At 37.2% G+C, this 22,532-nt stretch overlaps 1 protein-coding gene and 2 long non-coding RNA genes across 54 annotated transcripts in view; 2 read left to right on the forward strand and 1 right to left on the reverse strand.

Moving 5' to 3' along the window:
- Positions 1-3,317, reverse strand: part of LOC110439205 (uncharacterized) — a 3,884-nt gene extending 567 nt beyond the window's left edge. Inside the window, exons 1-7 of one of the 4 annotated variants that reach the window (XR_015513368.1) lie at positions 3,264-3,317; positions 3,075-3,136; positions 2,535-2,601; positions 2,216-2,373; positions 2,064-2,111; positions 1,838-1,953; positions 1-1,243 (exon numbers count right to left, since the gene is read on the reverse strand). The exon at positions 1-1,243 is cut by the window's left edge and continues 567 nt beyond it. This is a non-coding gene — a long non-coding RNA (uncharacterized LOC110439205). Of the gene's footprint in view, positions 1,244-1,837; positions 1,954-2,063; positions 2,117-2,215; positions 2,374-2,534; positions 2,602-3,074; positions 3,137-3,263 lie in introns of all 4 variants that reach the window. The other 3 variants (XR_015513367.1, XR_015513365.1, XR_015513366.1) reach the window with 3 other exon arrangements.
- The window catches only part of slc8a1b (solute carrier family 8 member 1b), a 200,561-nt gene that overhangs the window by 138,667 nt on the left and 39,362 nt on the right, over positions 1-22,532 (forward strand).
- On the forward strand, positions 7,240-11,963 carry LOC147833077 (uncharacterized). Its single transcript, XR_015513370.1, has 3 exons — positions 7,240-8,905; positions 9,671-9,782; positions 9,835-11,963. It is a non-coding gene; the product is annotated as an uncharacterized LOC147833077 (long non-coding RNA).

Consider the following 22,532-nt stretch of genomic DNA (forward strand, 5'->3'; position numbering starts at 1 on the left):
CAGACAAATTACCTTAAGAAAATGCATATTTGAAATACATTCAAAAACATTTGCATCATTTATAAATCAGGAATCATCAGAAAGAGGCAATTGCAATGTTATTGCAGAGTAGAGAAAAACAATAGTATAAGGAAGTAAAAATAAAAATGCATCTAAATGATTGAAGTCAGAAAGTAATTTGAGCACAAACATCAACATATTCTCATATAAATCATCAACTGCAATGCAGAAAAAAAATATGTGAAAGTAATAATGAAAAGGCATCAAACAGCTTGAAAAAACAAAACAAACAATAAAAACTAAGAAAATACAAATTTTATATTAAGAAAAAATAAGAAAACATTTTTTTACTTTCCCTTTAACAATTATGTGCAAACATCAATATATGAGATATAAAGCAATCATCAGTAAGGATGATCAAGTTCAATGTAAATGCAGTTTTGAAGAAAAAACAGATATAAAAGTTAAAATGAAACCTGAGGATGGAAGCATTTTAAAACAAATTTGAAATAGGAAAACTTTTTTTAACTTTTACTCGAACAATCATGTGCAAACATCAATCCTGAGATATAAAAGAGTCTGTAAGAAACATTAGTTGCAATGTAACTGCAGTGTAGAGTGTCTTAAAAAAATATCTAGTCCATTATTATGTGCCGTCATCATAGCAAAGAGAAAAGAAATCAGTTATTAGAAATGAGTTATTAAAACTATTCTTTAGAAATGGGTGTCATGGTGGCACAGTGGGTAGTACGATTGCCTCACAGCAACAAGGTCGGTGGTTTAAGCCTCAGCTGGGTCAGTTGGTGTTTCTGTGTGGAGTTTGCATGTTTTCCCCGTGTTCGTGTGGGTTTTCTCTGGGTGCTCCTTTTCCCCCACAATCCAAAGTACAAGTTAAAGAACACAGAATCCAAGGAAGCAGTGAGGTCACAGTATTAATGATTACTGTTTGTCAGCAAAAATTAATGCTAGCAGAACCCTTACTGCTAGTGTCTCCTCCCCAGGATGTCCATAAACCACAGTCTGCCACACCAGGGAACACTGCTTGGGGTAGTTCACACCAAAGATGTAGAATGCTTTATAGCAAACGTCCACTTTGGCAAGTAATGTACTTTGCAATAATAAATAGCACAGCACGTGAGCAAAGGCTTGAAAGAAGTGATGGTCTCCAAGGACGAGAACATGAGGAAACTCAATAGATTCTTGAATTCAATGGATGAAGATACTCAGCAATATTGGTCCCAATCTGAAAAAATAAATAGAATTAAGATTTATTAAAAACTCAAAAGTGTTAAAGTTAAATATCTTTAGAGTTAACTTTAGAACACCTAAAATACCTTTAGAAGCAATTAAGGCCATAACACACCAAGCTATCAGCCAGTGTTGGCATTAGTTAACCACTGACCATGGCACCATGCTGCAATTTTTTGGCCCGAGTGAAGATGACAATGCAACAACAGGTTTGCCTAAGGAACTTTTTTTAATAAGTAATAGTAAGGCAAGATGAGCATTTGAAATTATTAAGTATTTAATTGTGTTTTCTTAATGAGAATAGATAAGACCCTTCTTCCTGAGCTGGGACTGTTTGCAACCGTATTTGTATAATTTGAAGCCGCATTTAAATTTTCTTTAAAAACTTCAAAAATGAGGCACAATCTCAGTCCATGCAGATGGATAAAATTGCTGAAATATTTTCCTAAAAAAAAAATCTTTCTGACTGAAGAAAGAATGACATGAACATCTTGGGTGACATCTTTTTATGTTTTACGCAGCAGATGCCCTTTCAACTGCAACCCATCACACTCTCATTTACACACACACTATGGACAATTCAGCTTACCCAATTCAGCTACACCGCATGTCATTGGACTGTGGAGGGGAAACCCATCCAAGGCTCAAACCAGCGACCATCTTGCTGTGAGGCGACAGCACTACCCACTGCGCCCCCATGCCACCCTAATAACAAACATAAAAATAACATTTTCATTGTTAATAAAATAACTAAGACAATCATTATGCATTAAATGCATCATTATGCATCGAGAAACCTTTAATTGAATCCTTACCCTCTGAATTGTATTCAAATTGACCTAAAAACGAGGAAAGGTTCGCTCCTGTGCTAAAAATAAAACAAGAGAATGTCACTGGTTGCATGAACAGCAGATTTTAAAAAATAACCAGACAAATTTTATTATTATGAGGCGAATGTGCTACCCACATGTGTATTGTTATGAGGCGAATGTGCTACCCACTAGTTGCAGAAAAAAAGTCCACACTGGCAAAGTCAATGTATGCTGCATGAATCCGCTGTGTAAAAAATATGCTGGATAAGTTGGCGGTTCATTCCGCTGTGGCGACCCCAGATTAATAAAGGGACTGAGTCAAAAAGAAAATGAATTAATGAATAAATGGTTTATTAATAAATCTGTAATTATTCAACTAATGCTTCAAATGAACATCACAAGTCAACCAGACAAATGTTTAGACAAGGGCAGCCCTAATGATTACAATGAACCAAGTAAAATATTATTACATACCTTCAAATGTGGGGATTAACTCCTCAAGATTGCATTCTTTTAGTTTGATTTTCACGCAATTATCCATCTGAAAAAGAATAACAGATAAAAGCGTTTAAGCAAAATTAAGTAAAAAAAGATCATGTTAGCCAAAAGTCACAATATCACAAAAATACTCCTAAATGATAATAATTATCCAGGGTGTCACATAAAACGGTGGTCAAACTTTTTCTTTTTGCAGTCGAAGATGATTAGGTTGGAATTAGCCTTAGCTCAGACATTTCCGTTAGCATGAAACGACCCTTACATACAGGATTAATTAAAGATAGCTCAAATCACGTCTAGAATGTAAAATGCTCATAGTAAATTAATAACATTTGCTATTCAATGTACAGATGTACAGCTAAACAAAATGTACATGCAGAGCAGGACAATTATTGTATATATTTTGATTAAAAAAAAAACATTGTTAGAAGCTGAATTCAACACTTATGCATCAAAGTATTGTCACAAAAATCCATGAACAAACTTAAGAAATACAAGAGTAAAAATACTACTTACTGCTTTACAGTTAACACCCCAGAAAGATCACAAATCACAGTAACGTTACTTACTGTCATCACCTAGCCAACATAAAAATCTGTGTCATTCAAAAGGCATTTTATTACAATAAAAAGGTCCTAAATTATCCTAGGTGTTGTGTTTATGAAGTGGTCATCAAACATGCTTCACGTTAGTTTCATTAGTTACCTTATACTTTTCGAGCTCCTTCCGATGCCATGCGCGCTTACCCGTCCACCGATCAACAGGCTGGGCGTGAGGCGAGCACAGGTCAGGCGTTAGGCGGAGCAACAGCTCGGGCGATAGGCGGAGAAACAGGTCCGGAGAAACAGGTCGCCGTTAGGCGGAGAAACAGGTCCGGAGAAACAGGTCCGGAGAAACAGGTCGCCGTTAGGCGGAGAAACAGATCCGGAGAAACAGGTGGCTCGTCAGGCGGACTCGGAGCAACAGTTCAGCCATAAGGCGAGCACAGGTCAGCGTGAGGCGGAGCAACAAGTCGGCCATCAGGCGGAGAAACAGAAAAAAAAGCGCGTGTATATTATACTAAGTAAACTAAGTGTGTTATTTCTTATGAAAATTGTTAAATACACACTAAATAACTTACGTCTCACACAGAATTTCACTCGCTTCCCCTCAAAGACAGCGCAAAGAAAATGGCGGTTTCTCACGTTGATGTCCCTGCATGTTGACGTGACGTGCGTGCTCTCTTTCACGTCCGCGTTCCCAACCCAGCACTGCTGGGTTATAGATAAAGATCGATTTTCAACCCAAATTGGGTTGAATCAACCCAATTTTGTTACCCAGCAGTCTCAACCCAGCATTTGGGTTAAAAAACCAACCCAGCGTTTTTTAGAGTGTATATATATATATATATTATGCAACTCATAAAATGGTTAAAATAAAATCATTTAATGTTTTCAGCATTTTTTTTTTACATTTATTTAATCCATTTGTCTGTGTAGTGGTTAATAGAATAGAATAGAATAGAATAGAATAGAATAGAATAGAATAGAATTTAGAAATAGATAGACAGGGAGAAACACTAGTCAGTACTAAAGGGCTTCATATGCCAGCGATAATCTCACTTTTGAACTATAAACACACAGCTGGCCTTATGCTAGTGATGAAACCGGAAGCTGACCGGAGCCTTCTGTCAGTCCTCTAACAAGACTAGCTTAACTCTACACACTGTGAAACATTTTTCATTAATCTGAACTCTCTCATTGCTGATTTTTGACAGACCTGTATTAAATCCAGCCTGTTATTTCAGGGGTCTTCATCTATTTTTGTTTATCCATATGGGTGTGTTTTTGCAATGGATTCCTAAATCCTGCTTTTAAAATAAATTCTGAAAGTCTATTCTGCACTGATTTTGTCAATCTTTTTTTTCGATTCTTTCGTTTCAACCCCCTCGAGAAGTAAATAAGCTATGAAAGGAAGCTCAATAAAGCACACCATTTATTGCATGCATGGTGCACAAACATGGCATGTCTAAAATACATGTGCACAAATTAATTTGCATGTGTACTGAATACAATATCAACTGTAAACGATGCACAAATATTTATCTGTCAATCAGATGCATATTTTTTTAAACAAGACTTACAGCAGACTTTCAGATCTTAAAAAAAAATAAAAAAGGCAAGTTTTATAGTTAAATGAAAATAACATAAAGCCCTTCATGTTATTTAAACTAGTTCATCAAAGCAAACCTTCTGAAAGAATTTGTTCACGGAAATCTGACCTTTCATCGCATTTCCCAAGAGTCCATTCTTTTCAATGGACTCAGCCCTAGTGTTTGGTTATCTACTCACACAAATGTATATGTTAATGCTGTGCTAGCTGATCAGTGGTTACTCTTGTTGAATAGTTATTGATTCAGTTGGAGAAAGGCTTAGTACAAAACCAGGTTTAGAGACAGCACAAGCATAAAAGCCCATGTTTTCTTTTCCAAATGTCTACAGAGCACATGTTTGTCATACAAATGCACACTCTATGCATTGTACACATACACACACACACAGAGGCTAATGTCAGATGTAGCCTGGTGTGATGTATGTGCCCAAACGCTTTCTGGAGGATTGATTAGACCTTCAGCGGAGCTCTATAGAAAATCCCAAACAGCTTCAGAGGCGTGATTTTCCTGCCGAGCACCCTCCTTTTACTCTCATTCCCTCTTTCTTTTTTCTTCCCCTTTGAAAGCCTGATACTGTGTAGCCTTCTGCCTCCTACGGTTATTACAGTAGCTCTCTCCATCTTTTTCAGGCTCTCTCATCCATATTTTGCCTTATTGCATGGCCAGACACTGCTAGATTGGCATCTGTGTGAAAAAAGCAGGTGTTGAATAGAGTGGTCAAAGGTCACGGATTACCCGACTCCTAAAAATCTCAGGAGCTGTCATTCATTCTGCACAGAGAAGCATCAGACGCCCGACTGTTGATGTTGATCTCTGCAGTTTGACCTTTAAAAATGGAGGTTTTGTGAAGCTCGGAGATGTTTATGGGCTGGGTGGAGGTGATCGTTACGCAATCAATACTTCAATCTATTCGTTTATTGAATGCTGGTCCATCCTTGACCCATCAGCATCTTTGAACCCACAATTAGATTATTGAAAAAGAGATAAAGTGCTTGTTCTTCTGTTTTTTTTTTCACTCTTCTTTTATTATTCTCCCACAATGTTACAAACCATTCCTTTTTTAATGGAAGTCAGAACGAGATGTTTAAAAGAATGTTTTCAAATAGTTTTTATACAGCGAATGTGAAAGAGAACCTAGTTAGTCAAGCAAAACAAAGACAAAGAAGGTATTATGAAAGGTGTTTTTTTATGTTTTTAAATACTCTGAAATAGGATTGAAATACATTACTGTAAATGAATCAGGCAGCAGATAAGGCAAGGGTTTAACACAACAAAACAAGGCAAGGGAAGGGAACCGCGTTGTAATGTTCACAATACTGCTTACAAGACTCAGCACTGATGTGTGTGTGTGTGCGTGCGTGCGTGCTTGTGTAATCACCGGAACTCTAAACAGGTGCTTGTGAGCAGTGAATGAATGGAACTTGTAGTCCATGTAATGGCAGATTTGTAGTCCATTGTGATCTGCAGCTGCTCGATTGCTGGTGATCATAACCATAGCATTTTTATGGCATTTAGAATTTTCTACACTAAAGCTTTGCGTAAGAGAACATATTTTAAAAAAGAATGTTAAATCAAATGTATGCAATGTCTTAACACAATGAGAGAGCTTAACATGCTGCAATTTAAGAAAATACATGCAATTACAAAAAAATGTTAGTCGTAACACTCTATTCCCTTGTCTTTTGTATTTTATTAGCCTAAATAACCACAATCTAAATAGCCGTGTCTGTCACGTTTTAGGGTCGAAACATTTTCGTTCTGTTGCATGCTATTTAAAAAAGTGTTGTAAGAAATGCAGCGCGTTTTCATAATTTGTTTGTGTTGTGAGAAAATGCAGTGCGTTTTGTTAACGTGTATGCATTGTGAGGTTTTGCAACATGTGTGCTGTCAAACGGATGAGGCTCTTCAATTTGTGTTTTCTTAAATTGTAGCATGTTAAGCTCCGTACCTATTGCCTGAATTGAAGAGACATATACAAAAAATAGCATGCAAGACCTATGTGCTTCTTTTACCTGGTGTTGAACTCTAAATAGACCTATTGCAGGGATCACCAAACTGTTTCTAGAGGTCCGGTGTCCTGCAGATTTTAGCTTCAATTCTAATTAAATACACCTAAACAAGCTAATGAAGGTCTTACTAGGTATACTTGAAACACCTAGGCAGGGGTTTTGAGGCAAATTGGAGCCAAACCCTGCAGGGCATTGGACCTCCAGGAACGAGATTGGTCACCCCTGACCTATTGTCTCCCATTCATTTTTGTTAAATGGAAAAAAAAAACGTCATACTGAACTGAACAACTATGTGTATCTTATTGTAAATTTGCTTATAATAGGTGTGTTGAAGTGCGCTCTATGAAAAAGGATGAGCGATGCCAGAGTGTTGCTATGGGAACCACACTGTCAATCATCACAAGTTCGGAAGCAAGCAGCAATCTGGATTTACAATTTTGGGGATTCACTCCTGAGACCTAAACGGGTCATTTATAATAATAATAATGTCTGCCATTCTTCAGATAAATGTATACGTTATGAATGCATAAGTCCATGTACTGAACATGCACAGACACAAGACATGTTTTTTCACAGTTGTCATTGAAAATACAGCCCTGTTTTTTATCATCTGTCTTAAACTGTTTTTTCCTGCTGGTTTTTGTCTCCTGAGAGCATCTTTGGCTTTACAGACAACCTTTTGAAATATAAAAAACCTGACACAAGCTTTTATAATGCATTTGTGTGTGTATTTCTCTGAGTAATAGCATTCTGTTTGTGTATGTGTGTGTGTGTGTGTGTGTGTGTGGGGGCGGGCAGTACAGTAACAGATGCAGAATCGAAAGGCGCACACACTGTGAAAGAGTGATGGAAGAAAAAGAGGGAAACGTTACCGAAACATGCCAGTTGGGAGGAATTATAGAGATGCAATTATAAGTTCCATTGAAAACTTGGAGTGGCAACTTTTTTAACTTCCCCCTGTGACCTCAGAAAATCAGTTGCTATGACTTTACTGAACCTTCAGGAAACAAACAGTTGGATGAGATCAGTAGTAGAATGAAATGGGATTGGCTCAGATTTCACTGATATTGCTAAACTCCGCCGCTCAATTCACATTCATTCATTCATTTATTCATTTATTCATTTTCTTTTCGGTGTAGTTCCAGGGTCGCCACAGTGGAATAAACCGTCAACTTATCCAGCATGTTCTATGCAGGGGATGCCCTTCCAGCTGCAACCCATTACTTGGAAACACCCATACACACTCATTTACTCACATACACTACGGACATTTTAGCTTACCCAATTCACCCATAGCGCATGTCTTTGGACTTGGAAGAACATGCAAACTCTACACAGAAATGCCAGCTGACCCAGCCAAGGCTTAAACCAGCGGCCTTCTTGCTTTGAGGCGACATCGCTGCCTACTGCGCCATTCACCACTTCAGTTAACAAAGACAAATTATTCACTGCATCCTTCTCTAAACATTTAACTGAGATTGATGCTATCTGAGTTCTGTTACAGGTCGGGTTAGTTCACAGAGAAAAGAGCAGTAGATGCGGACCTGACCTGATTAACATAACCTATTCATTATGCATTAAATACTTTAGCATGCACTCCAATGAACCATTACTTGTCATTTAAGAGATGCTTTTACACAAAGCACATTAGAGTACATTAAGTGCATGGACAGTCTACATAGAGCACAGCTGTTGGAATGGTCCGGAAGTAGAACCTCCATTCATGTTCTCCATAGGAAAATAAATATTTACTATAACTAATAAATCTTTAAACACAGACCTGTTGTGTGAGCTCTGAAGTTGTTAATCATGTAGGCTTTTGTTGAAAATATCAGTTTGAATCTATTTGCATGAACGGAAAGCTGTAACGCATGCAGTGCAGTCTGATACTGTTGTCCTACTTTAATATACATATTTATTTGTAATGTTGTGATGTGCATCTAAGAATTAGATTTGGTTCATGGCAATTAAAGGGCACCTATGATGAAAATCATCTTTTGTAAGATGTTTGGACTGAAGTGTGTGTAGGTGTAGCGCAGTCATATTGGGCTGATATAAACACAATAAGTCTCTTTTTTTGTATTTCTTGATGTTAAAATGGGAGCCGAATCCCACCCATTTTGAAGCCCACTGCCACATGATGTAGGAGTGCAGCTTCCCCACCCACCGAATTGATTGACAGCCGCGTATTAACATTTCTCCGTAGTAATGCATATAATCATATTGACAAGACAGGACGTGCACAAAGCAACTGGGATGAAAAGATCTGTTCAGCTCTCTGTGATCATCAAACATCATCATATGTGATCACAAATGAGTTTTACAAGTTTAAAAAAAATTTCAATGTTTTTAAAATGTGTGTAATAAATTACAGTCATTTTTAACATCTTTACTTTATCACCACAGCAGCATGTCAGTACAATCATAAAAGAAGAGGCTTCAATCCTGGTTTGTGAACAATAAATTCGGATATCCATACAGTGGATATTAATGTGTATCCTGTCACGTTTGCTGTGCAAAACAGTGCAAAGTAAAACGTACGTGCTGTATGTGTGTGTGCGTGCGTGGGTGCGTGCGTGCGTGCACGTGTGAACTTTGTTACGACACTTTATGTGACCCATCATTGCAGAAAAGCTTGAATTATCTCCACAACAAATTCATCAACTAATCATTGGTAAAGTTCTTACTGTAATTTTTCTTACAAACATTACTTAAAAATCTGCTTGCTTTATGTCTGTCCCTGTGCTGTTTATCTGATGCAGCCAGAGACAGAGACACACTGGCAGGCACGAGGGAACAGTGGGCAGGAAGAACTAGCATTAAAGGCACAGGCCACAAGAACAGCTACATTGTGTTCAGAGCAGAAAATCCAACATTCTGAAAGCTATAATAAATAATCTGATGGGTGTTTTGAATTGAGATTTTACAGACACATTCTGGTGACACAAAAGACTTAACTTAAATCTTGAAAAAAGGTGTAATAAGGCTTTAATTAATAAAGACATTTTCATAATCTCTTTGATAAAAATGATTTGGAAAAATTAATTGCAGAAAAAAGGAGAAGTGAGCTGCCAATAATAATAACAGAGTTTGTGCAGTTTGCCCCTGCTGGTAGATATTGCAACTACACCTAATATAGACAGAATTTCAAGTAATTTAGTTTTTTAGCAAATTAAATGTAGCCAGAAAAAGATGTATGTATTTTAAACCTCTTTCATGACTTTTTTTCTAATTGTTTTGTTGGGAGAATTATATTTTGCTACATTTTTGAGTGAGCCATTACTTGCCATTTTCCATTATTTTGTACTTCTTTTTTTACATATAAGTGATAAGGTTTTGATTGAACTTGTTTACTCAAATATTTGAGTCCATTCACCAACAAATGTTTCTGTGATTCATTTAGTCACTCATGTTTATTGTTCCATCATAATAGCAGTAGGTGACAAACAGTGGGTGTCTTTGAGTAATGAGTGAATGATTGAGTCACTTGAGATTTTGTTCAAAATCATCAAGTCGTCATTTGGTGACTAAGAAGTCTCATTATTTTTCGTTAAAAGTAGCATGTCTACGTGATCTACTAAGAGACCATAAATGTTGACGTATTCATCTCCATTTTGTCAATGTGTTGTCTTTAAATGGCATTAATAGGCTAAAAAATGATTTACGAGTTGCAGTGATAATGTTTCAGCGAAAGTGAGCAATTGAGATTGTTTTGCATCATCGCAAAGCATTTTCAGTAGACTCCTTGCAGTGGAATTTGTATATGGTCATCAGTCATTTTTACACATTCATAAATTGGGGATTATGCTGTGTGTACACCTATAAATTCTGTCATAGTGCTACTCTTTCCATCAACCTGCTTGGAGTATATTCCCTGCCGAAGTGATTGAACAACATTCTCCATTCCTTTGCTTTATTGTCAGATCATTCACAAATGACTTTCCTCGTTTGTTCACAAACTAGATGTTTGATTCAGTGCCTCTCCACTCACTCACTTGGTGAAACCTGGTTTATTAAAGGGGCTTACAGTATTTGTTTAGTAACTTTGGTCTATTGAAGGATTGTCCAGCTCGACGCATTGTTTATGTTATAATCAGTGTTGTAAAAGAAGAAAGACTTGTAAATCAGAGCTATATCGTCACTTATACGCAAAAACCCTCATTTAGCTTGGATGTTTTTATATAATTTTCTGATGCTGATACTTTCTGAACTGTAAAGCTTTATTGGTGGACCGTCCCCAAAGAGCAACTTCAAGTCAAGTGTTTTGCTCAAGGGCATGAGGATTCAGGGTATTTGACAATTTCCCATTCGCAGGTCTTTTCTTACCTGACTTTAATCCCATGAGCCTTCTCAGATCCACCAGCTCAGACATGCAGTCTCAGTTTGATGTCTGAGTCTGACATATGGGTTCATTTTTGACATAATAGATTACCAAAAAGGCTTCTTGGGAAGTGTTGTTTTTTTCTATTGCTTGTTTCTTTTCTCCCTGAGTATTTTCAGGGTTGTATCACTCTTGTTCGCTCTGTTCTATATTACTGCCCAAGCATGACTTCATTATATGGAGATTTTAATTACCTTGTTGCAGGTTATTTGCATATGCAGTGAGGTGATGAGTACGCTCTCCCTCTGCGGATCTCGCTGCGTGACCTTTGACATCAGTCAGGCAGAAAACCCGCGAGAGGAGAGGCGTTGGAAAAGCTTTGTTGATCTTGGCTCTCATATTTTGCAGTTAGAAGGAAGGGGAGCAGTCTAAGCTAAAGCAAACAGAAAATATATGTACTATCTGCATTTTTATTAATTAGTAAACAATTAGCTTAATTACTTAAGTGTTTTTTTTAGATAAAACAATTGTAATATTATAAGGAATGATTTGAAAATAAAATTAATGAAGCCACTAGAGTCTTAAATTAAAAAAAATAAATAAGTAATACTGAAAACGTAGTCCCGTGGGCATTTCTGGAGACCTTGAAATACGTTCCGGGAGGTACGTATTTTTGCAGTTTTTGTTTTCGCAAATCCATAAGAAGGCCGCTGTGTGCACTTTGTCATATCTCAAATGTCTCTTGTGGGTGTAAACCCACCAGAGGCTGCTGTCAAACGACCGTCTGTCTGTCTGACTGACTGACTGACCACGACGATGATGACGGTCAATCAACTGACCCAGCCTCCTCCTTCTCTAAACCTAACCAATTTTACCGATTGACTGCTTCCCTAAACCCAACCAACAATTTACAAAAGCCATCCAGAAAAAGAAAAGCCCTCATCTGATTTTTACTACGTTTTCAGATTTTACCACATTCTCACCCTGTTATGAACTTGTTTACTTTATTTTTTGGATTCAGTTTTTTTAATAATTTGTAGTCTCCAGAAACGTACACTAGACAACATTTTCAGAATGACCCTGAGTTGAAAATAGTGCTGGGCAATGATTAATCACGATAAATCACATTCAAAATGAAAGTTTGTATGTACATAATATATGTTTGTATAGTAAATACAGGTATTATGTATATGTAATACACACTTGTATATGTAATACACACATAAAAACAAAACTACACAAAACAAAAGCATTTACAGATATTTAACTTGAGATACAAGTTATAACTTGAACATATATATTTTATAATTAAATATATATGAAAAAATTTCAAATATATGCATGCATGTGTGTTTTTTTAGATAGATAGATAGATAGATAGATAGATAGATAGATAGATAGATAGATAGATAGATAGATAGATAGATAGATAGATAGATAGATAGATAGATAGATAGATAGATAGATAGATAGATCACGATTAATCTTTGCCCATGTTACTTTCATATTTCCTAGTTCCTCTGAAAGGCCCGCCCTCAAGGGCCTCTGATTGGTCAACTAACATAATGTGCTGTAATTCACGGATCGGCTCCACAACACCTGGAAAAGTTTCACACCTCTAATGAACCTCACGCCTGCTCTCTAAAATAAAATCTGACAAGTGTCTTTAACACTTATTCAGAATAAGCATGACTAAGTAATATGAAACGTTCACATATATTTTGTGAGTTTGTTATTTATGATGTAGAATGCAGGGAAAGCGGACGCATAGGGAGACACTGCAGCGCTGCTGATGATTGTGGGTGTGAACAGCAGTTTGACAGTTAAAAATGAATTTGTAGCTAAATTGTTAACAGTGACAAACAGCAATTTCTGTTGTTTACATTCTTGTTTAGGTCCTCGCTACAGCATACCTTTAATGCTAGACACTATGCATGTAATAGATCAATTTTAACAAATAAAAATTCTTACAGGTTGCAGCTCACAATCCACAGCTACTTCCATTTATAGTTAGAACAGTTTTTAGCATAATCCACCACGGAACTGAGAGATTCTGGAAGCTATTCTTTGTCAAATGCTAGTTATATATTTTGATAATTCTCTTGAACATAATTAAAATTAAATTGTAAGCACTTCTCTCTTTGTTTCGTATCCTCTGAAAGCCCAAATACAGAAACAGAACAAGCTCTGTGGAAATAGCAGCATTTGGGCAGCATTTTAGCTTTCTCTGCTATAACATTACAGCGCCTCTGTCCATGCCTCTTCACTGCGCAGGGTGTATGCGCATGGTGAATGTGCTGAACCTGAAGCATTTGTGATCTCTCTAACCCAGATGTAAAAGCCAATGTCTCCCTTTGCATTAAACTTTGAGCGTATTACATTCAGAGATGTTGTTTGTGTTCACACAGATACATTATACATTATTTTAGTAGACCACCCCTTTAAAAGCTTTTATTTATCCTTATTTATGTTGAGGCTGTTTTGTCAGTGGATTTTTGAGTGGCCAATGTAACTTTTTTCCTAGTTTGAGTTAGGACAACAGAACTGTCAGATGAAGGCAAGTGTGATTGGAGTGTTTGTAGAAGCAGTTTATTCTAATGCAGTAAGACTTTCATTCCTCTCCGAATTGCTTTATTGGCTCAATCAGTCGAATGGCTCAATTGCCCTCAGGGTCTCCTTTTGCCTCAGTCAGTCTATTCCAGTTTGTCATTATTATCACACTAATGAGTAGCATTTTCTCTTAAGCAGTAGCACATTTCTCTGTCCTCCAGTTCACACAGTCATTACATCCAGTGGATGAGGTGTTACCACCACATTTGTCTGACGTTGAGGTGCGTATGAGGATCATCCAAACAAGCTGGAGGGCTGCTTTAGTGCTAACAGGAGCAGCAGGGTGGAACAGGGTCTCTGAGATTCGTCTGAGGAGCTGAGGGCCGGAGCTGATGGGCCTCATCTGCTATCAGTCCGTCCTGAATTGTTCTGAAATTAGGCGGGTAATGATCTGATGGGATTGCGCTGTGCTCTGTCTGATTTGTGTGTCAGTTTGTCTTGAACTCAGCCTCTCTGGTTAGCTGCATCTCTGCTTAGTGTCCAGTAGCTGACAGGGACTCTATCTCTCTGTGTGTGTGTGTGTCGGCTAGAGACATTTGGGAGGAATATTCAGCTCCGTAGTAGATGGTAATCCGAGGAAAAGTGGATATCGCTGCTCGTTCCCAGAAAAGAAATCCAGAGTGAGTGCTTGAACGGGAGAAAGAGAGAGAAACCATAGAGAGTGAGAGAGAGAGATTGCTGTTGTTTGACCTCTAGTAAATATATGATAACTTTTCTCTTTTTTTGGCTAGGATGTTTGCCTGCCATGAGAGAAGTAGGAGTATGTGTGTGTGCAATAAAGCAGCAAAACAGAAATGGAAACCACTGAAAATTCATCAACAGCGACACATGAGAATGATCACACATATATACACACACACTTGAAACATCTCCATGCACATGTAGAGCAGCTGTGAGGCTCTCGCTCTGGGGGGCACACACTGTTGCTACGGTGACAGTAGAGCTGATGTACGTGGGATTTTTTTTAGAGGAGGGGAGGTCAAGGGGTCAGTGCTGAGAAATGCATCCTTGTATGGGCATCCAGAGAAGCGGAGAAATGTCTACAGTAGCATGAGAGTTTGAGAAATAAATATCTATCTATCTGTCTGTCAGTCCATCCATCTCTCTATCCGTGCATCTTTCCATCCATCCATCCATCCATCCATCCATCCTCCCCTCTCTCTGTCTGTCTGCCTGACTGTTTATCTAAAACGGTCTACTCATACATATTTGATTGTTTCTCAACATTAATTATTCCCTTATTTATTGTGATCATGGCACACTACACCACTTTTGCTATAATAAACTGGACAGAAAGCTCTTTTTGAGTTATTTACACTTGACCTATCAAACCCACAGTAATGGTCAACACTAGCAGTTGCTTTTTTAGAATCTTACCTTCTGTCTGTCATTTCTGAACAGATCTTGTTGTGTTTCTAGGCAGGTGAGCAAGATTGCTCACACACACACACACACACACATACACACACTCATTGAGCTTTTGTTCATTACTGAGAAACAGCAGACTGGGCTGTTGCAGGTCCAGCAGCCCTTGATTTAAACTCTTCTGCTGGAGAAAAGTGCAGAGAGAGATGAAGAGACCCGCAACAGGGCTGTAAATGAACAGAGAGAAGACAAAAGACACTATGAAGGTCATGAAGGCGCATTTTAGTGCAGCTTTTTGTTCTACTCTCTGGTGTTTCCCTGTGTGTGCGTGTGCGTGCGCGTGCGTGTGCGTGCGTGTGCGTGTGCGTGTGTGTGTGTGTGTGTGTGTGTGTGTGTGTGTGTGTGTGTGGGCGGGCAAGCATACATGCTTAAAGGCACGGATGTTTGTCGTAAAGCGTTTTGTAAGCACTGTCAATACTCACTGCCATGTTGGACTGTGTCTCCACCCTCCCATCTGCACACACTGCAGCTCTTTCAATTAATACATTATTAATGATTAGCAAAACAAAGCTCATTAATATTGAAGTGCTTTTATCACTAAGGAGTTTAAAAAGTTCTTTCACTTTCACAAGAACACACACATGCATGCACACACATACACACGCATCCATTAGTCTCCAGGGGCACATAGCCAGTTACCATTAATCTAATTAACTGTCTCACTTAAGACCTGCCCATCAAAACTCATCCGAGAGAAGAAGAGAGGCAGACACTAAGCAGAGAGAGAGAGAAGGGTAAGCTACATATAAGCAGACACAAGCAATGGAGGTTTTCAAGTGCTGTGCTTCTGAAATTGGGTCTGCTTGTCATTTCAGTCTCTTGTGACAGTTCAGACTTGAGAAATTGTGTCAAGAACAAAAATCCTTCATTCAGTTTGGATTCACCTTGACCTGGAACAGAAAACTTGGAAAGTGAACAGAACAAATGAGAGAAAAACACATCAAGACTTTAAATGTTTTGTGACACTTTCATTAAAAACAGGATGGCAATAAAAACAATTATACTAAAGATTGTTATATTAGTAACACTTTACAATAAGGTTCATTAGTTAATGCATTTACTAACATGAACTAATCATGAACAACACTTGTACAGCATTTGTTAATCATAATTGAACATTAACTAATGCATTATTAACATCCAATCTCATGCTTGTTAACATTAGTTAATGCACTGAGTTAACATGAACTAACAATGAACTACTGTATTTTCATTAACTAACGTTAACTAACATGAACAAATACAGTAGTACATGTATTGTTCATTGTTTGTTCATGTTAGTAAATCCATTAAGTAACATTAACTAATGAACCTTATTGTAAAGTGTGACCGTTATATTTTTGTGCTCACACACTTCTCTATACATTTGTCAAAGCAAAAATGGCATTTTACTCCAACACAAAACAACAACAAAAAATCATAAATTTCAAGCGATCTCTTCATTCTTTTACATTGCTGTATATGTAATTACAAGCATACACTCAACGGGCACTTTATTAGGTACATCTGTCCACATTCTCATTAAAGCAAATTTCTAATCAGCAGCTCAATGCATTTAGGCATGTAGACATGATCAAGACGATCTGCTGCAGATAAAACTGATAAAAAAATATTTCCAGTACCTTGTTGAATCTTTGCCATGAAGGATTAAGGCAGTTCTGAATGCAAGAGAAGGTCCAACACAGTCCTAGTAAGTTGCCACTAATAAAGTGGCTGGTGAGTGTTTAGTTATAAATTTCAACACAGTTTGAGGTTATTAATTATTGGATAAAACAATCCAGCCATAACATATTTTTACTAAATCACTTTCTCCCTGGCCCATGTAAAATGTCTGCAATGCCTTAGTAACAAAGAATTACGATTTGTACCAAAACAAAAGATGTAACTGCAAGTTCTGAAGCATCCCGTCATGTCATAATTGCAGTTTGTAAAAGGACAATGAGCAAATGCACAAAATATGTCAGAAGAAGTGGGTGACGCTCCATTGTGCTTCCTGACATGTTTTATCAAATGGCTTGAAAATGTTTTAAAGACTCACAAATTAGCTTTTAATGTCAACAATTATACTGTAGATCATTACAGGTCTGAAAATCACATGAATGATGACGTTTGCATTGCGGAGTCTTGTGATGTTCACATTGAAGGCACATATTCTAGGTCTTCTCAATTTTCCATCCTGCTCTTATTCTCTTCCTCTTCTTGCTTCCATTATTCACAAGCTGGTCTCTGCAGCAAGCTCTCATTTCACCCTACTATGCCATGATCAATACCTGCAGTGTGTGTGTGTGTGTGTGTGTGTGTGTGTGTGTGTGTGTGTGTGTGTGTGTGTGTGTGTGTGTGTGTGTCTAGGCTTAAAGTTACACAAAATGAGCATGCAATCGGGCCAAATGATTTGTGCGTGCACACTTGGGTCTTCATTGCAGTACAGAATATATCAACAGGACAGTGCGTTTGCCTCTGTATTAATATATGCATGACTTAGCACTTTTGATCATGTTGGAGGGGGTTTTATTCAGCCTGTGAGAACTGCAAAGGGAAAATTAAGTTTTTAGAAATAAAAAAGAAATTTGCAAACAAAAAAAGAACAGCAAATAAAAGTCAAGCAGTGCAAAAAAAAGAAACTAATATATGATGATATGTCAATGATTTGACAAGGGGGTGGAGTCAAGGGAACTTGGGTGTTTACGGCAGACCCTGACCTACTGGCCTGTAAGACCATCTCAGTGATACTGTGATTCGGGTGATGACATCACTTAAACTTAAAAGGGCCTTGACTTTGCCCCCTTGCGAAATAAATATTCATTCGTTCATTTTCTTTTTGGCTTAGTCCCTTTATTTATTTTGGGTCATCACAGTGGAATAAACCGCCAACTCTTCCATCTGCAACCAATCTCTGGGAAACATCCATACACACTCATTCACACTCGTACACCACGGACAATTTAGCCTACCCAATTCACCTGTACTGCATGTCTTTGGACTGTGGGGAACCGAAGCACCTGGAGGAAACTCACGCGAACGCAGGGAGAACATGCAAACTCCACACAGAAACGCCAACTGACCCAGCTGAGGCTCGACCCAGCGACCGTCTTGCTGTGAAGCGACAGCACTACCTACTTCGCCACCATCAAATAAATTTATATAATAATAATAAATGCATAATGTTAATAATAAATGTAAATATATTGTTTTGTTTTTTGCACTGCTTTGTTTTTTTGCTGTTCTTTTGTTTGCAAATTTAATTTTTATTTCTCAAAACTTCAGTTTCCATTTGCAGTTCTTTATTTTTGTTAGCAAAATACATTTTTCTTCTCAAAAATTAGTTTTCACTTTGCGATTTTGTATTTGTATTTATTTATTTATTTATTTATTTTTGCTCAATATTTATTTTTTGTTTGCAAGTAAAAAAGTGCAAATGACGGAAAATTTATTATAAATATTATTATTATTATTTGTAATCCCTTTAAACCAGACAATATCTGAGTTGTTGTGGCACTACACATGCCATTTTTAAACTATTACTATTTCTGTCCCAAACAGAAAACAATTGAGGCTTCGTAGTTATTTGCATAAGCAATATTTTGTTGAAAATTATGTATTTTGCAATGCATTAAATGTCAAATCAAGATGCCAATACAGGTGTCTGTGCTAATGTTTTACAGAGATTCTGCATAGTCTATAATTTGCACTGTTACCCAATTTGCATAATTCCTGTAGAGTTGCCTGCTAAAACAATATGGTTTATTTGCGCAGCATGTGCAAATAAGCAACATTATCAGCAGGCTCAATACATTTCTACCAAATCTCCCCTGTGGCACAAGAAAAAGTAAATACCCATACATTCATTCTATGTGCATTTTAAACACACACAAACACATACACACACATATTGATCTGGTATGGCTCCTCCTTGTGTTAAGGAGCAGACATGATCTGAATTTTAAATAGGCTGCATTACTTCACTCTCTCTCTCTCTCTCTCTCTCTCTCTCACACACACACACACACACACACACAGAGAGAGAGTGTAATGTGGCCTTTGGTAAATCACAGTTAAAAAGTGCCTCTATTTTGGCTCTTTCGCCAGTTGCTAAGCACAGATCTAATTGCTGGCAAATGTTTCTGGATGCTGTACTGTAAGTCAAACTGTGTGTGTGTGCTTTTAGCATATAAATGAAGGTGATAGCTCTGGATCTCATTGCAGTCCATCTGCACTAACCTAAACCCAGTACCTGAACGCAGTCCATTCACCTCACTGCAGTCACTAACTCACTCTAATGCAGCACTGCAGTCCTACTGATGTCCCACAGCCCATCTGCAGATCCTCTAGAAGCATCGATCTGTAGATCATTTCAAACAGGAAGTGGCTGATGAACTACTATGTTCTATTTTAAGAAGGATATTGTATATTGTTGCATTCTTATCGGCGACAGGATCTCTTCCGATCGAGTCTACTGCAATGCAGATATGCTAATGAAGAGATAATGTCATATCATTTTAGTGTGCGCGCTGCATTGTTTTGATGTCTTTCATAAGCGGATGTGTGTGTTCTCATGTTGCAGTGCTTGGTTTCTGGTCAGGCGTGAACTGGAGCAGCTTTATATAACACCCTGATCAGAGATTCAAGACCCCCGAGTGTATCCCACAAGCCCCTGCCCGTTTGGCTTAATCTAAAGCACGCTTTGATTTCCTGCAGGCTCAAATTTGAGCTGTTAAAGAGAGACAGGCGCTCTCAGAGGGAGTTCAGTACACACGCATACAGCCACTGTCATCTACTGTACTAGAAAACAAGGAGAGAGATGCTGCTCCATACAAGAGGCTGCGAGGTGCATGTCTTCTGCTTCTTCATGATGTCAAGTGTGTGTTGATAGGCGCTTGTTGGCGACTGTGTGTAGTGTATGTGCGTATAAGTGTGTGTCAGACTACCAAGTGCACACATAAAAATAGAAATAAGTACTTGATAAACCAAAAAAATTTATTTTAAACTTAATAATAATATATTTCTATTAAAAAATGCATACAAAAATCTGTATTTGAGTCTTGCCAATTCTGTATTTGAGATAAATATATGTATTTAAAAATAGTTTTAAGGAATGAATTTAATTGTCTATTAAATATACTTTATTTCCCGGTGTTGGGTTGCAGCTGGAAGGGCATCCGCTGCGTAAAACATGTGCTGGATAAGTTGGCGGTTCATTCTGCTGTGGTGACCCCAGATTAATAAAAAATTAATTAATAAATTAATATACTTTAATATGTGAATTATTTTTTATTAATTAGGGAACTTATTATGCAGAAATCACTTAAGGTAAGGGGTGTAAACACAGTTGTGTGGCAGCAGTGCGTTATTATAGCCAGCCTCTGAGAGTAAAAGTTAACTAATTCTGTTTTTTAAAATCAAACATCATAAAAACAACCTGCAGAAACACTTTGATTGACATTCTTCCTTCATACATGTCATTAGAGAGGGAAAGTCCCGCCCATTAGTGATGATCTCTCCCTCATTCGCATAGACAGCCCTGAGTGAGAAGCAGCCATCCACCATTGGAGTTTTCACACCATGTCTGCTGAAGATATTGTCAAAGACTAAGAGGATAAATGTGGGGTTTTAGGTTGCACAAATGAACACTGGAGTCTCCAATGAAAACTTTCTTCTGAGACACCATGATAAGACAATCACCATTCAATTATTTATTGTAAATGTAAAATACTACTTTACCCACTACTTAACCTACATATTATTTGAGCTGCATATTCTAAATTTCTGTCTGTAAATAGAATTTGCCTTGTTTTAAGGCAAATGCCTTTGAGATTTAAAACTTCAGGTTGTTTTAAACCAGTGAATTGAAGGTTTGCAAGTCATTTTGATTGATTTGTTCAAAAAATATGAGTTATTAACTTGTGGATTGACTCATGTGAGTCATGTTGCTTTAGAATCAGTCACTTGAGGCATTTCACAGTAGTCTTTTGTTATCTCATTAGTCATTTTTGTACTTCATTGTAAAAATAATATCTTCATACTAGATATTTATCTTGTGAATTGATTCATTAAGAATCATTTGCTGATGAATTTGTTTATAGAAGTCATTTGGTTGTGAATCAGTCTCTTGAGTCATTTAACTGTTATTCGAATCAATCTTCTTGTGCAGTTGATATTGTGTGGATCTAAAATTTTGGATCTTTTTGATTAATTTCTATTTGATTTGTCCATGAATTATCATTTACTTGAGAATCGGTCAGTTGGTAATAGAAATGTATTTTCCTCATAATATTTTTTCTTTTTAATTCAAATTGCATTCTATTTGAATTTCAAAGTTACATTTTTACCTCGGTTATATCAGATTTTTTTTGCCGCCAACTGAATCTTCCACAATGGCTGTGTTTATTTCTTCTGTCAACATTGTTCCTGAAAGGTGTAGATGATCTGACAGTGTGTTTAGCGGGAGAATTTCCTCCACTTGCTCACAGTTTTCTCATTCAGAGCTTAAACTTGTTAAAATGCTTGAGCTGAGTTTTGATTTGTTGACTGCTAGTGAAGCATCAGTGAATACGTGTTGATTCTTTTGAAGGATAAAACTTCCACCTCTCTTCACAGACCTCAGGAACACCTCTAATTAGCGTCTGTTCAACAACACACACACTTTGTTTTCTGACAGATTCAATAGCCGTTGTCTCATGCAATTATAAACGTGATACATCATTCGAAACGAGAGAAGGAGATATTAGAGGAGTAATTAAATAGAGCGAGAAACAAGCGACAGATGTAACGACAGATGACAAATACATTTGACGAGAATAAATCGTATTAAAAATAAAAAAAGCAACCGCAGAAATTCCTTCATGTTGTCCCAACACAAATTGCTTAAGTTAACCTAATAGTTTTTACAAATTTAATGTAATGTAATGTAATGTGCATTTATATAGCATTATATAGCATATGTATATTTATTGTGTATGGCCTGATCCTTAATTTAAATTTAAGTGGATTGAATATAAAACAATTAAGTTGTTCAACCAAAAAAAAACTGAACATCTGTGTTGATGCAGCTCATTTTAAATAATTTGTTTGCCGCATTTTATAGTTACAATTACGACAAGCATTTGATGTGTTTCTTCTTATAGCGATCACAGAGTGTTGTGCATGAGTACTCTAGCCTATATAATGTTGAAAATAATGCAAGCGTGAATTGATAATAACAAATGTCTTGTTTTACCAGTGAAATAAAAATGCTCTAATATTGTCAATGACAGATTGCAAGCATATGCCTCAAACATAATTATTCAAATTCAGATTTATGAATAACTGTGTTCTAATGTAATTACTTCAATGTGCATTAACATCCAGGACAAATTTAAAGTCTAATCAAGTCCACCGTTCCAAGTCTATACAAAATTTTGCATTTTAACCAGCAGTGGACCTATACATGTATGCCTAATATTAATATTGTTTTTTAACTT

The sequence above is a fragment of the Danio rerio genome, chromosome 17 (genome assembly GCF_052040795.2).
Source record: "Danio rerio strain M-AB ecotype USA chromosome 17, GRCz13ab, whole genome shotgun sequence".
Lineage (NCBI taxonomy): Eukaryota > Metazoa > Chordata > Actinopteri > Cypriniformes > Danionidae > Danio > Danio rerio.